This window comes from Equus przewalskii, chromosome 1 (genome assembly GCF_037783145.1).
Source record: "Equus przewalskii isolate Varuska chromosome 1, EquPr2, whole genome shotgun sequence".
Classification (NCBI taxonomy): domain Eukaryota; kingdom Metazoa; phylum Chordata; class Mammalia; order Perissodactyla; family Equidae; genus Equus; species Equus przewalskii.
In genome coordinates, this window is record NC_091831.1 from 66,121,650 (window position 1) to 66,134,525 (window position 12,876).

The following is a 12,876-nucleotide window of genomic DNA, read 5'->3' on the forward strand; positions in this document are numbered from 1 at the left end:
CTGGTCAGCCTGTCACTTCACTTGGAAGCTCAGTTCTCCTCACTGGGCCTCTCTGGGGGCACAACTTTGGTGTGTCCACTGGCTATGGCAGTCTCAGGGGCACGGCAAGACTTCCCCACCTTTAGGTAGCCTCAGGACACCTGGTCTCATGCTCTGAGCATGCTGACCAGGAGAAGGGCCAGGACCAGAGGCTGCAGAAGCCCATTCAGAAGCTTGGGCCAGCCAGGCTCTCAGTCCCGACCCCTTTCCTACTTCTGGCCCTGTCCTGAATCCCCTACTCTGTCCCTCTGTGACCAGCCCCTGACCTGGCTCACCCCCTCCTCTGCTCACTCACTCACTCTTCTGCCCTATTTTTCAATGCCTCTTGATTTCCCCAATTCTCCCTGCCTCTCTTCCTTGCCCCAAATATCTTCTTTCTCAGTGTTTCTCACTGTCTGTTTCCCTCTTTCTCCTCATTTCTCTCTCTCTCTCTCTTTTTCTCTGTGTGTCTCTCTGTCTAGCCATGAGTCTAAATGTCTTTCTCTTTCTCTCTTTATCTTTGTGTGTATCTTTGTCTGTGTCTTCCCTTCTCTCTGTGTGTATCTATCTCCCTGGGTCTCTATCTCTCTGTCTCCTGCTCTCTCTGACTAGGTGAGCGGGTGCCAGGATCTCTCTCCCTCTCTGGACATGTTCTCCAGACTTACTTCATCTCTCTCCGTCTGGCGTATGTGTGTGTTTGTGTGTGCGTGTTCACATGAGTTGGGTTGACTGGCCTCCCACACAGCGTTGCAGTGGAGTTGAGAATGCGCTTCCGCCTTTATTACCTCATTTGCTCTTGACGACGACTCTGTGAAGAGGGCAGGAGGGAAAAGGCAGGAGAGGTGATTACTTCTTTCTGTGCCCAGGGGGAGACAGAGGCTCAGAGAGCTCTAAGGTCACACAGCTGTCAGGGCCACCTCCAGACAGGAGCATCAGCCAATATTGATTAGAGTGTCTGAGTGCAGTGTGTTCTGGCCTCCGACAGCATTCGGCACTGCTCAGCTGCCTCCTTACAAGGCTGCAATGAGCTGTCTGAGCCCTGAACTTCTCTGGGCTTGTTCTGACCCACGTTCTTCCAGATCAGCCAGCCTGACTCCAGAGGGACAGCTCCGCCGTCCCCAGATGTCGCGGGTGTCCTGGTAACAGGCAGCAAGGAGATTCCTGGAAGCAAGGCTCTGGGGACCATGGCCTGGCCCTGCTGAGTGGTGAGAGGCAGTCAGTCTCGAGTGGGGACGAGCAGCCACTCGGCTGTGCTGGCGAGCGGCCCCCACAGAGAGCAGCCCTGTGCCAGAGTGGCCAGGATTCTTTGTCCTGGGCCTGGCACATGGCCAGCCACAGAGCTGACCAGAAGGGTTCTGCCCTCAGAGTCACTGAGGAGACAGGAATGACAGGGATGCTTCTCAGCACAGAGCCGCTGTCTGCTCTGCCACCTCCAACACTCCATGTCCCATCCAGGCTCACCATGGCCTCCTGCCACCACTCTGACTGGCTCCTGCTGGACACCTCCCAGGGGAACAAAGAACACCACCACCCCCCAGTAGTGGAGCCAGTGACCTGGGGTCCTTGATGGCTCCCCAAAACCTCTGCCCGCTAAGCCAATCCCATGAAAGTCACCCAAGTCAGACCTACCCCCAGAGTCTTCCCCTCCCCACTCCTGCCTCGTGGCTCTCTTCTGGATTTCTGCATCTGCCTCCTACCTGGTCTCCTGCCTGCCCCTCTCTGTCACTTGCTGCAGAGGAGCAGGAGAGGAACCAGGTCGTGGACTCAGCGTCTGCAGCCAGACAGACCTGGACTTGAGTTCCTGTGCCACTTTCATTACTGTGCGACTTTGGGCAAATTCCTTACGTTCTGAGCATCTTGACATCAGTCAGCTGACTGCCTTGGCTCTCCTCTCACACATGCCAAGTAACCGCCAGTTAGAATTTGACTTCCTCCTGGAATCATCTACCAGAGAAAATGTGCTGAGCAGGGTGACGGGGCTACTCTACTCCACAGGATGGTGTGGCTCTCTCTGTAAAGTCATTATTTGATATTCTTTTTTACCAAAAAATAAAATACAATAGCATAGAATAAAATGTCCAAGTTAGATGAAGAAACCTTAGGACATTCACGTACTGACAACAATACAAATGATGAAGGCAGAGAAAAGGAGAGTCCCTGCGACAACACCACCTTCAAACTCCTGGAAAGTTGCTGCAGAATACAGTTCAGGTTTGGTTCTGCAGCCTTAAGATCCTCAGGTAGACAGATTTAAACTGAAGTAAGTGAGTACTACCTTGCTAAAAACTGGGTGATGAGGTGCCTGTTACGGGAAGTATGCAAGAAGAGGCTGTGCAAACTTTCGCAGGAATGTTGCAGAGAGGTGTTATTCTTGAGCCTCCCCTCTTCCTGTCAGTTGCTAACACATTCACTCAATCATAAAGCACTAAATGACTCTTAAATCTGTCCGTCCCCCTCTATCCCTACAGCCACCATCCTGGGCCAAGCCACCATCCCCTCCTGCCTGGATGACAACAGCAGCTCTGGGACACCCCCTTGCATCCAAGCTTGCCTCCTCCCCTTCACCATTGCCCACGGAAATGAAGCTGGATTGGTCTTCCTAAAGCGAGAATAAACTCATCTGCCACAAACCCCTGAGGCCTCCATTCTTCTCAGTGCAGAGTCTGAACTCCATAGTGTGGCTACCAAGACCTTCTTACCTGGTCCTGACCACCTCTCCAGCGCAGCGGCGCCACTGTGACCTCACACAAGATGCCCAGCCAGACAGAACTACCTGCTCCTGCCGCCGCTGCTGCTACTCGCTCCTCCTCCTTCTTTCTACCTCCTTCTCCCTCTTCTTCTTCCCTCTCCCTTCCCCTCCCCTCTCCCCACCTCCAAATCTTTGGCTTTGCAGACACCACTGTCTTTGCCTGCAACACTCTCTATTTCGCCCATGAGGAGACTGACGCCTAGTTTGTCCATCATATCTCAGCTTCCACATGTCCCCTAGAAAGTCCTTTTAGGTACCCCATACACATACTCAGCCTAGGCTAGGCTCATGTAGAAGCCTGTATTTCCCTACTTGCAGCCCATATCACACTGCATCCTACATGGCTAGTGCCTCCCCCACAAGAAGAAGAACCACGGGTCAGGGGCTGTACTGGCTTTGCCACAGCACCCACCTGCACCTGCCACACTGAATCGGTTCAGGAATGGCTGGTTAAAGGCCGGGAGGAAGGGGAGCAAGGCAGGTCAATGGAGGAGGCCATGTAAGCTGGGCTGGATGCTGCCCTTTATGTCCTGCCCAACCTGCCTATCTAGAGCTCAGTTCTGACTACGAGGAAGGAAGGCTTGTCATACCAGGTTAGGGGCTTCCAAAATAAATTTCTGCACTGCCACTTGGGCTAGTAGCTGCCCAGGGAGTACCACATCACCACCTGTCAGAGGCCAGGCCAGGAGTGGGAGCTCTGTGGGCCTCAGCCCATTTCCTAGGATTCTCAGGCCACATTTCATGTTGGCTCAAGTAACAGTACCCAGGCCTGAGGCAGGGCCACAGGTGCCCCAGCGGCTCCTAAGCACCAAGGCCTCTGTGCAGCATTTGGAGTCCATTGCAGCCAGAGCCGGGTGGAGCACCAGATTTGACTAACACAGTCTTGGAATCTTCAGAGCCTGACGTGTATGCCCCAGCTAGTTCCCAGGAACCAAGGACACAGAAATGGTTCTCCTTGCTCCCCAAGTACCCACCAGGGGCAGCCGTGCACAGCTGAGAGGAAGGGAAGGACCAGACAAGCAGGACCCCTAGGCTGCAGCTCCTCATCTGGGCCCCAGGCCCTGGGACTCACAGCAGGAGGAAAAAAAGCCAGAATAATCGCTCAGCCCCCTCCCAGACCAGTGCACTATGACTATTGCTGACAAATACCTACAATGTGCCAGGACCAGTGCCACACATTTTATGCATATAAGTTTATTTAATCCTTAAAACAACCCTACAGAGTAGGCGCTATTATTAACCTTGCTGGACAGATGAGGAAACTGAAGCACAGAGAGATTTACTTGCCCAGAATCCCACAATTATATGTGCAGGGCCAGGTTTGAAATTCAGACAGGCAGGCCGGCCAGACTCAGACTCTACTGTTTCCGGAACATTCTGTGAGCACTATAGCCAGAATGAAACACTCCACCTAACTATGGGTCCTTCAGACTCGGGCAGTGGGTGGCTTTGGTGCCATCACAGTGGACCATTTTCCCTGCAGTCCCTTTTTGGGAGTGTCACCTTCCTAATGGCTGAGAACTGAGAAAAGATATCTCAGCCATGGGGGTTGAAAAGAAGTTTGCGGTCCACCAGACACCCGTGGAGGCCATTTCAGGCCCTCACTGTTTTAACATGGTAACACTGTACAAGGAAATTACAAAATGACAAGGGAAGAAGGCAGCAGATCTGCTCTCAGCCTCAGCTCCATCTCACACCAGCTCACAGCCCCCAGCTGCTCCTTTCACTCCACTGGCCTCAGTGTCTTCTCTGGTAAAATGGATGATAAAACTAACCTCATGGTGAAAAGAGAGAGATTTAAAAAGAGAGAGAGACAAAGTGTGAGGAGGGCTGACCCCAGGCCCGGCGCATGGTCGACCCTTGATAAATATGCCTAAGTCTGGATTTGAAAGCAAAGTGGACCCAGCCTGAGCCCTTCCCCCAAGGAGAATTGGTGGCTTAAAAAGACACAGGAGAGCCAGCGGAACATCCACACGGAAAGAGAGCAGCGAGGCCGGTGGAAATGTGTAAGCTGTGGAAGGGGAGGGGACACCCCTCAAGGGACAAAGGCCCACAGGTCCCCTCTTGGCTTGAAGCCACCTTCAAAGAGTCATACGAGAGCCCATTCAGCCAGCGGTTTTATCTTGTGACAGCCGGGGAAGGGGCTCCTGCTCCATCATCCTCCACTCGACTCAAGTCACAAAGAGAACACAATTTATCTGGATTGTAAATCAGGGGCTGGTGACTGGGGAAGGGGGAAGGCTGAATCTCAATTCCCAAGGAACTTTCTACAAAGCCCACAGAGGGAAAGTCATTCTCTGCAGCCGTGAACGGCTGCCACACGGGAGAAGTTGGCCAGGGCTAAAACCAACTATTGCAAATAGAAAGTGGGCCCACCCTCAACATTGAGAACATGAGGAAACTGAGACCACAGGAGGGAGAAGGACCTGGCCGGGGTCCCTGGGTGACATGGTGGCCCAACTGTGTGTAATTCTGGGCCACCCAGTCCAAAGCTGTCTCCCCTTGCCTGGGCCAGGTGGAAATAAATCCAAGGGGGAAGACCCTGCAATGGAGCTCGAGAGCAAATCTGTGAGTTGAAGGGATCCCAGGGGTCCCCTTCTCAAAGCTAGGAGCTATAGGGACCAAGAAGAAGCCTGTGCTTCGTGGTGGAGAGATGAAGGGGTACGAGGGCACCTGCCTCAAACTCTGCTGCCTCCCTCACCACTGACAGAGGGGAGGCAGAGCCTAATCCATCGGCCCCTCGCCGCCCGCTCTCCCCGCCCCGGCCACCCCCGCTGCCTCGTCTGGCAAAGTGAAGGAAGGTTTTTTGCTTCTGAAAGTTGCTGGGAAGATTCACTGGGATAACTTGTACCAAAGCACATCCCATGCCCAGCACCCAGCAGGTTCTCAGCTGATGCTCAAGAAGAATTACAGAGCCTGAGTCAATGTTTCCCAAACGCCTTGTGGGAATCAGGGCATTCTATTACATGCTCAGGCAGTCTGGGTGTCTGGGCCTGGTGTCTGCCATGGCCTGACAAGGCAGTTTCTCCTGTGATCGGAAACCCAAGCCTGCCAAGGATGTTACCTATCCTGGAGGACAGGATGGTACACTGGAACAGGCACTGACCCAGGAGTCAGGACACACTCTCCATTGCGTGAGCTGGGCAAGTGGCTTCCCCTGTGGGATTCTGTTCCCCACTCTGCAAAAGTAGATCTTTGTCTTTCAGCCTCTTAAGGTGCTGTTGCTGTTCTAACATCACAGTATAATCAGAAAACATCACTGCTCCTTCCTGATCCTCAGTTTCCTCCTCTGTGAAATGGGGTCACATCATCTCCCTCTCAGGGTGGTTCTGGTCCCAGCCTGCTGCTGATTCACTGGGGGCCATGGCACTGGCAGCACAAGTCTTATTGGAGGGGGCTTTTCCTTCCAAATGCTGCTCTTGGACATTTCCTCAAAGACATGAGTGTAGAGATGTGAGTCACATGGGTGAGGCTGCAAAGCAATCAAGGCCTCCTCAAGCCACTAAACAGCAGGCATCCAGAAACCAGAATTCACCCCTGCCTCCTAGGTATTCCCAATACCAGTGGGGCCGGCAGACTGGGACACAGCATGCCAAGTGCTAGGAAGAGAGAGAGAATGTAGGATAGGAACCCAAAAGACAGACACTGCCATGACTTCTGTCTGGGAGGACAGGAGAGTCCACCCAAGGCCTACTGCCACCTCAGTACTCTGGTGCCCAGTGCTCAGTCTCAGCACAGACCCTCCCTGAAGGTCAGACCCTCAACCAGCTACCAGTGGTCATCTCTTCCCGCCTGTGCCACTGATAGTTCAAACTCAGCTCAGCCAAAACTCAACTCTCCATCTTCCCATCTGACCCCCAACCTGCCTCTCAGTTTTCAGGGAGAATTCTGCCATAGACATCTGGAAACCTGGCATTCGCTCCTACTTCCCTCCGCTCCATCATATACCTCCTAACTGAACGACTCATCAATTAGAGTCCCTCAGATTCCGCTTAGCCCTCCTTCCCCATGCCCACTGAAACCCTCATTCAGGCCTCATCATGTAGTGGTCTGTTTCCTCCGCTAGACTGGGGATTCCACGAGAGATGGGCAATTTCTCACTCAACACCTTACCCTTGAAGCCCAGGACACTAGCAGTTGGTAGGTACTTCATAAACATTTCTTGAATAGAAGAATAGATTAGGAAGCCCTCCCAATGGAGGAGATAACTTGAGAAGAGTCTGTAAACATGAGTAGAAGTTAATCCGATGGGTGCAGAGAGGAGGAGGGTTGAAATGACACCCTCCGCCCCCATGCCCCAGGCAGATGGACCCACCTGGCCAAGCCTTGGAGGGGTGATAGAATAACAAAGTGGGGAACCAGGATAGGAGCAGGCTGGAGAGGCAGCGGGGCCAGATCCTAAAGGGCCTCGAATGCCGTGCTGAGGAAGATGCTTGAAGAGGGCTGACTTTATTTACTTTTCTTTTAGATTTGTCTTTTAGGCAAAGAGTGTTCTGACAACGCTTGAGGAAGACAAATTGTGAGACCAGACCAACACTTGGCTCTGGAAACCTTGCTCTGGCCTCTCATGAGATCATATTTCCCCGCTTTGGGCCAAACTCTTTAAAGCGCTTTGGCGCGGAGTGAAAGATTGTCAGGGCCAAAGGGCTGGTAGGGAGCAGCTTGGACAGTGCCCAGGGTCATGCTCACGCTTTGCCTGCCTCTGCTCTTATTCTCCATCCTAGTGGCTCTTCTGAAGCATGGAAACGGGGCAGAGACAGCTGGACTGGACACAGGGATGGGATGGGGAGCAGGGGTTCCATCCTACCAAAGACTTCCGCTGCTGCAGCTGCAGGTAGGTGGCCCCACGACAGTGGGAACACTCCATTCTTGACACCTTTGCAAAGGGCACCTTGCTGGAGCAGCCTTCACGTGCTCTGACTCCACCTCCAGGATGTCTCAGCAGCCCCCACCCATCCTGCTTCCCAGAGCATGGGCTTCCTTCTAGACAAAAAGGTGCCGTTAACCACATGGAATGAGAGCTCATTGAGACTATGACTGCACATCTGGGCCACTCGGGTGACCCCAACATCACTTCTCCTCCTCCTTCCTCCGTCGCCACCCAAGATGGACCTTGCCTGCAGCACATACATACAGCAGGGGCCTCCGCTGAGGTCTTAGGCTGCATCTCCCCCCGCACCCCTCCATTATCTCCACTGACCTCCACCACTCACTCTGCTTTGAAATACTGAATGACACAGCTGGCTGTGCCCCCACTGAGTTTCTTGAAGGTATGCCTCCTTCTCTTGGGTGCCCTGAGCTTGGGACCAGGCAGGTGCTCAGTAACGTTCTCTAAGCCCACCAGCAGAAGTCTAGAAGGAAGGCTGGGCATGGTGGTCGGGAGAGGAGGGGCCTAGCTGTGGGGGAGGAAACAGTGTCAGCCAGGCTTAGATGGAGGAGAGACTGGAAATAGCCATCTGGGTCGGCTGTCCTCAGTCTTGCCTGTGCATCAGAATACCTGGAGTCTTGTTCAAACACAGACTCACCCCAGAGCTTTGGATTCAGCAGGGCTGGCTGGGGTCCAGGAATTGGCATTTCTAACAGGTTCCAGGTAATGCTGATGCTGCTGGTCCCAGGAAAACCAGTCTGGGTTGAGTGAAGGTGAAGTCAAGAGTACAGAAGAGGATGAAGAAACCAAAAAGAGGAGGTGGGCTGGAGCCATGTTGTGCAGGGCATTCCAAGGTGGCTCAGCGGAGTCATAGCCATGAGCAAGGACAGGTAGACAAGAGGAAGAAAACAAGGGAAGCCCTGCACCCAAAAGCCAGGGGGCAGAGACGCTGACAGCCCTGGGTCTAAGTCCCCCTCTGCCCTTGACTCCGTACAGCATTAGCCAGCTCCCACTAGGGGGTTTAAGTCCCTTCCTGTGTGAAAGGCACACAATGCCCTGCCCTGCCCACCTCCTCAAGGGGCAGGTGTGCCTTGCAGGGCGAGCGGCCATGAGAGGGCTTTATAAGCTGGAAGGCCCTCAGCAGATGTGACAGTGATTACTATAATCCCTCTCTCCCAGATGGCACAGTCCGTGTTGCCCCCTCCTCCGCCTGCCAGGCCTCTCTCTGGGGTCCCCAGGGGCGTGAAGGGCCTGGGCCGGTCCCTGGCTGCCTCCAGAGCTCCCAGCCTGGGCTCAGTGTGGGAGAGCCTCCCGCTCGCAGGGTCTTTCTTCAGGTGCAAGGACCCAAGTAGCTGTCAGCAGGCGGCTCCTCTCAGGGCACCTCAGGCGGGGCCTTGGGGGTGTTCAGCGTAGCCAGGGAACAAAAGCCGGCTGGGAGCTGGCAGGGTGCCATCAGGGTTCAATGCACAATGGCCCGGGGGCTGGCGGCTTCGCTCCTGGCTGGCATTTGCATAATGTCTGGGGCAGGAACAGGTGCCCTGTCAATAGGCAATTGTGAGGCTGTTCTGTCAAAAGAGAAGGGCCTGTATTGAAGGCTAGGCTCGCCTATTGCAATGCAAATAGCATTCAAAGCAGACCAGCCCAGCTCAGGCTCCTGGGAGCTCAAGCTTCATGAAAGCCACTGAGCCGGCCAGGCTGCTGCCACTGCTGGTGCCTGCTTTGTCTGAGGCCAAAAGGTGGCATCGGCAGCAGAGGCTAGGAGCCTACAGCAGGGAATTCGAGCAGGCCAGCCAGCCCATCCAGGAGGGCTTCCTGGAGAAGGAGCTGATGTCATTGCACTTTAGCCAAATATTAGAATGAAGCTTTGCAGCTTCTGTGAAGAGAGCTCCAGGGTAAAAGTGTGTTGATGCAAATCATCCATAATCAATCTATAAATCAAAATTGGGGTAAGTTTATTATGAGCCAGATCTAAGGACTATAGCCCAGGGCCTTCCTTCCCCAAGGAAGGGCACCAAAGAAGTAGAGTGACAGAGTGGTTATATGCCATCTTGGAACAAAGAACATACATCACATATGACAGGATTATCTCTTTTACTATTGTCATGAGATGTTTAGCTGGCACAGCAGGTCCGTGGTCAGCAGGTCAGTGGCCACAAGGTGAATGCAGCAAGTCGGTAATTAGTCCTTAGTTTCCAGGAAGAGATGCTTATCCTTAAGGAAATACCAATATGGGGGAAGCTACATTCCTGTCTTTAAGGGCATCATTCTTGTCTTTGGGACATAGTAAATACTTAAAGCAGATCTATAATGCATGTGCAACAGCTCACATCAGGCCCTTTTGGAAAAACAAGGTCAGGGTGAATTAGTTTTAAACCAAATTGCTTCCTTATGTATTCCCATATATTCTGTTGCTTTTCATTTATTCATCAGTTGCTACCCCAACTGGGTGTGGCATGGTGAAATCTGCAAGGGACCCCACGCCGCCAAGTCATCCCTGGCTTCTCTCTGCATGGCTCCAAGCCCTGAGATTCCTTTCTGTCATAGCTAGCACTTACTGAGTGCTTGCTGAGACTGACTTTGTTGTAGTTGCTTCATTCAATCCTCACAGTAAGCCTATGAGGCAGGGTATAACATTATTCTCATTTAACAGATGAGGAAACTGAGGCACAGAGAGGTTCAAAGTTCAACTAAGATGTGGCAAAACTGAGGAAAGAACCCAGGTAGGCTGGCTCCCGTAGCCGTCCCCTTATCCACTGTGCTGGGACTGCCAGTAGGGTCCCCTCATCGTTTCATGAAGTGACAAGCCCAGAGAGGAGCCAGAACCACGAGCTGGCTGGACCAGGCCCACCTTGCTGGCTCCCTGTGCTGCCTGGTTCTCACCTCACAGCCGCAAGCACGTCAAAGAGGGGAAGAGCTCCCGTCCAACCAGGCAATGGACACAGGGATGGTGGCAGAGTAGGATAACACCAAGATGATGTTTTTCCAGCATCGATGATGAGGAAACACTTCCCCTCTACGCCACAGAGAGATTCCAAATGGGGGGACTTTCACTGGGCAGTTGTGTGTTTTCCCCAGAAAAGTGGGGGCCTCAGAAGCTGGGTTCAGGTCCCTGCTTTATCACTTATAAGCCAGATGACCTCGGATAACTTACCCCTGCTCTCTAGGTCTCAGTTTCTTCATCTGGAAAATGGGGGATTATGGTAACTCACGTTCCAGGGATGTGAGAAATACGTGACAACGCCTCCACGAAGCGGGCCCCTGCCAGTGTCGGAGCCCTGCCGTTGTCGTCCCCCTGCCGGTGTCGTCCCCCTGCCGGTGTCGGGCCCCTGCCGGTGTCGGCCCCTGCTCGTGTCGGCCCCTGCGCTCCCCTGGACGCGCTTTGGAAGCTAGTGCTTCAAACCTTCTCCGCACCCAGTTTCACGCTGCGACGAAGAAGGAGCACAGCCTTTGTGTGGCTGTGAATTTATTAAGTCACTTGCTTACATTCCATTGACTTTGCAAGACTCATTCCTTTTTTTTTTTAATTTCTTGAAAATGTTCAGGGAACTCCCCAGTGGAAGCCATTATCTCTGCACAATACTTGAGATGCTTGAACCAGACAAAAGGAAACTCCCTATTGAACTGAGACAACTTCAGGAACTCTCCAAGCTCCTCTCCAGGGCCTGAACCCTGGGCCTCTTTCATCCAAGATGTCAGAGAAGATCAGAGCTCATATGCTCATCAATGGACAATAGATGTCTTCTCCCAGCCACTCTGCGTGGTGGGAGGCTGTGCCGAGATGGAGTCTAGAGAGCATGCAGGTGTTGCAGGAAAAAGTGCTGTGGCCCTCTGGTGAGGCTGCCACAGGCACTGGGCAGGATCCAGGCAGTGTACATGTTATACTTTGTCATCTTTGATCTAATGGCTACACAGGGAAAGCAAACCCAGAAAAGAGAAAGGGCTTCCCCACAATCACATGGTGACAATGTTCAAGCTGGAAATCTTGATTTTTTTCTGTTTTAAAAAAGTGTTTCTTGGGGCCGGCCCCGTGGCCGAGTGGTTAAGTTCGCGCACTCCACTGCAGGCAGCCCAGTGTTTCGTCGGTTCGAATCCTGGGTGCAGACAGGCTACACTGAGGCGGCGTCCCACATGCCACAACTAGAAGGACCCACAACTAAGAATATACAACTATGTACCGGGGGTCTTTGGGGAGAAAAAGGAAAAAAATAAAATCTTTAAAAAGAAAATGTTTTTTGACTGTTTTACAGTGAACATGTACTACTTTTGGAATTAGAAAAATAACAAAGTATTTTCAGTTGCAAAGTTAAATTAAATCAAATCAACATGACCTTACTATTACCACGAGAAAGGAAGGCTTAAAGTGGTCAGAGTAAAGCTGTGGTGTTGACGGTGGAATTAATGGTGGGACGGTATGTTGTGATCAGTGTTGTTGGGTGCTCCTGAAGAGTGCTTTACAATTTCCAAACTGGATCTCATCCACTTATCCAGTGGGTCCTCCCCAAAATGATGTGGAAGCAGGAAAAGCAAGCTCTATTTACTCCCAGTTTGCATACGAAAAAATAAAGGCTCAGAAAGCCCATGGGACTTACCCAAGATCACAGAGTGAGTTAGTGGCAGAAGTGAGATGGGAACCCTGGTGTTAGTCATTGGCAAAAGTCAGAAGGAAGTCCCAGGGAGCCCAGAGGGAGCCTAGAGATCTTCCATTCATAGCCAGGGAGGGGGCACAGCCTACCTGAAGTCAGTCCCACTGCAGTGTGTCCCGCCTGCATTCTGCACAGACCTGCAGACCTACCCTCCCTGGGAGTCTGGGCCTTCCCCAGAGGTAGTCAGAGCATCCTTCATTCCCAGGCCCCTCCCAACTCCCCTCGCCTGACCTCATCAGCTCCCTAGACACAATGCACCCTTCTTCTCTTCTGTGCACCCCTCCCCCAGCTCCTAATTAAACTCGCCAGTGGTGGTGTTCACAGCAGAGGCCCAGCCTTGTTCTTGAGCTGCCCATTGTCTCCCTCAGCTACTGGGTCCAGCCTCTGGTGGGCACCCATTTCACCCCAGGGCCCAGAGTCTGATAGACCCGAGACCTGGATACAAACAGTGAAAACACTAGTGTCACGACAAGGAGTATCTGGGTTCTCTGTACTGAATGTCTGTGAAAGAAATCACAAGCATTTACTGGTTTGTTTTATGAGAAATCAAATAAACCCTTATGAATAGTCAGAAAAGGAAGCATGCTGTGGTAGAAAGA

The 12,876-nt window shown here is 52.6% G+C and overlaps 1 long non-coding RNA gene across 2 annotated transcripts in view; it reads right to left on the reverse strand.

Moving 5' to 3' along the window:
* Positions 1-12,466, reverse strand: part of LOC139082406 (uncharacterized) — a 40,654-nt gene extending 28,188 nt beyond the window's left edge. The window contains exons 1-2 of one of the 2 annotated variants that reach the window (XR_011538376.1): positions 12,367-12,466; positions 684-826 (exon numbers count right to left, since the gene is read on the reverse strand). This is a non-coding gene — a long non-coding RNA (uncharacterized lncRNA). Of the gene's footprint in view, positions 1-683; positions 827-1,715; positions 2,711-12,366 lie in introns of those variants that run through there. The other variant, XR_011538377.1, reaches the window with a different exon arrangement.
* Positions 12,467-12,876: the final 410 nt, after the last annotated feature.